The following is a 3011-nucleotide window of genomic DNA, read 5'->3' as shown; positions in this document are numbered from 1 at the left end:
CTTTTCACGCCGTTTTTCGGGGATTTCGGATTTTCTTTGAATTTTTTCGCAATAATATTTGAAAAATAGATAAATTTTAACACATTTTAATGCAATAAAAATTTCTGGTCGGAGTCCCCCTTTAAAGGCGCATAGGGAGATCGAAATGAGGAATTTCCAGAAAGTAGGTCATGATTATACTCATTTTGAAGCTTTTTACAAGCCAAACACAAATAAATTATAATTTTTCAGTTTAGTCGGAAACTGACTGATTTAAGGCGCTCTTAAGCAATTCGACATTGGTAGATTTCGATTTTCGCGTCATTTTCATTCAACATGTTGCAAAAAGGAAGAGAACAAAAATCAACCAATTCAACGAGAATTTCAAGAATATGTTTGAATGGAAAAATGACCATCAAAACCACCGTTTTCTCTCTCGTTTTTCGGGACAATTTGTCAATTCTTCAAAAATTCGAGAAAAAAGTGGGCGGAGTCAACGAGAGAAACTAATTGTCGTTCATCTATAGAAACCCTCGTCTCTTGAAGGTCAACACATTTTTTAGAGAAAAAATTTTTTGGGAAAAATTGGAAAAAGAGAGTGTGGTCAAAGTAGAAAAGACCTGAAAATTCGAAATTTTAAGTTTTTTGGGAATTTCAAATTTCCAAACAATTCTAAAAATCCAATAATCGAAAAAAGCATAAAACTTGAAAAATTTTGAAAATCGGGAAAATTCTGAAATTCTGAAAATTCTGAAACTCTGAAAAATCGGAAATTCTGCAATTCTGAAAAAACTGAAATTCTGAAAATTCTGAAATTCTGAAAATTCTGAAATTCTGAAACTCTGAAAAATCGGAAATTCTGCAATTCTGAAAAATCTGAAATTCTGAAAATTCTGAAAAATCTGAAATTCTGAAAATTCTGATATCCTGAAAATTTTGAGATTCTGAAAATTCTGTAATTCTGAAAATTCTGAAATTCTGAATATTCTGAAATTCTGAAATCCTGAAAATTCTGAAAATTCTGAGATTCAGAAAATTCTGAAACTCTGAAAATTTCAAAATTTTGAAATTCTGAAAATTCTGAAATTCTGAAATTCTGAAAGTTCTGAAATTCTGAAAATTCTGAAATTCTGAAATTCTGAAAGTTCTGAAATTCTGAGAATTCAGATAATCACTAAATTTTAAAATTTTGAAAATCTGAATATTCTGAAATTCTCAAATTTTAACATTCTGAAATTTTGAAAATACTGAACATCTTAAAAGTTCTGAAATCCCGAAATTCGAAATTTTCAGATTTAGAAAAAATAAAATAAAAATCCAAAAATCCCAAATTTTTTGATAGTTTGATTTTCACCAAATTTTTTTTTTTTTTTTTTGATAAAAAATTGTTTTTCCGTTTTCTTGATTTTTCATTTTTTCTCATTTCTATCCCATCGAAAAAAAAACGGAACTACTATTCTTCTTCTTTTTCTCAAATAGTACCCACACGACTTCCAAATGACCTTTTCAGTCATCAAATAGAATCAAATGGTTTCAAATTGATATGACGATGATGTTATCAGAATAACAAGAATTCCGGCGATTTCTGGTCAATTGGTCTAGGTCACAAAACATGAAAAAATGAAAAAAAAAGATTCTGGAGGTATGGGGAATTGAACCCCAGCCCTCTCCCATGCTAAGGGAGCGCTCTACCACTGAGCTATACCCCCGCACGTTCACAGCGAGAGCGGAGTGAGTATAGAAAAGGGTGAGGAAGTGGAGGGTGGCAGGAAGAGAGAGAGAGAGGGCAAGGGAAGGGGAAATGGAGGATCGAAGGAGTATGGAGGTTCCGGAGTTCGATAAAAATCGCCTAGTTTTTCAAATTAGATGGTTTCTAGGCCGTGGATTTTGAGACAGTAGTTTACTAGGCATACAAGTTTACTATGTTACTATTTAGGTTACTAGTTTGAGGTTATACAATTTTTATTTAAAAGAAAAAACTACTTTTCAGGTATCTTTCTTTGTCGTTTTCCAACTTTTATATCTTTTTCAAAATTTCTAGACTTCAAAAATACTGAAAATCCTAGAAAAATTAATCACAAGCTTTCTTCGACACTTCTCGGAAAATCTCCTTTCCTGGCGGCCGCCGTCCCGCTTCGAAGAGACGCAGAAAACAACAGGCACCTGTACGCCCTCGCTCTCCCTCTTCGATGTGTGGGGGTATAGCTCAGTGGCAGAGCATTCGACTGCAGATCGAGAGGTCCCCGGTTCAACTCCGGGTGCCCCCTAGTGCTTTTTTGCTTTTTTAAAACCCTTTTCAATGATTTTTGGGCTGTTTTTAGATTATTTCAAGTCCAAAATTTTTATTGCGAAAAGGAGTCAATAGTATTATCTTCCATGCGTGCCTCCCAACATCTGCCTCAGTTGACCAATGTACCTAAAATCCACTTTTTAGGGATTACGGTAGCTCGCATACTTACTCAATGGCTCTATAGAGTATCTGTTTTTTGGAGGGTCGTTCCGCATCACTTCTGGTCCATGGCAACACATTTGCAAGAGTTTCAAAAGCTTCGCCCAATTTTCGTTGTCTTTCTTTTTCACGGAGTGTGGCCTGGAAATTTTGGATTTTGCGGACATCTGGTCAAACAGGCAGACTTACGATTCTCCTTTTCTCAGCGGTTAGGAAGCGTCTGGAATTTGTCATTTTTAAAAATAAATTATTGGTACAACATGGAATATCTTGCTTTCAAGTGGATGTTTTTGTTATAACAGTTACTAAAATAGGCTCCGCCCACTTTTCCCTTTTAACTGTGCCGCCCGGCTTCTCGTCTCAAGTGGAGCGCCTGTCTCACAGGTGGTCCGCAGCTAGATGGTGCAGGCTTAAAACTACCGTAACTCTCTTCATTTTTGTCCAAATTGGATGAAACTAATTTTGTTAAAATTTTCGTTAAAATACAAACAAAATGAGTATAATCATGGCTAGGTTTGGATGAAATTTTTTTTTGAAGTTTTTTGAATTTTCAAAAAAACTTAAAGGGGGAATTCCACCACAG

The 3011-nt window shown here is 34.8% G+C and overlaps 2 non-coding genes across 2 annotated transcripts; one reads left to right on the top strand and one right to left on the bottom strand.

Moving 5' to 3' along the window:
- Window positions 1–1616: 1616 nt before the first annotated feature.
- Window positions 1617–1688, bottom strand: CBG28737. The gene has a single exon. It is a non-coding gene (tRNA).
- A 486-nt stretch (window positions 1689–2174) lies between these two features.
- Window positions 2175–2246, top strand: CBG28189. Its single transcript has one exon. It is a non-coding gene (tRNA).
- Window positions 2247–3011: the final 765 nt, after the last annotated feature.

The sequence above is a fragment of the Caenorhabditis briggsae genome (genome assembly GCF_000004555.2).
Source record: "Caenorhabditis briggsae complete genome, chrIII, whole genome shotgun sequence".
NCBI lineage: Eukaryota > Metazoa > Nematoda > Chromadorea > Rhabditida > Rhabditidae > Caenorhabditis > Caenorhabditis briggsae.
The sequence above is the reverse complement of the archived record's forward strand: the minus strand, read 5'-3'. Positions and strand labels throughout refer to the sequence as shown.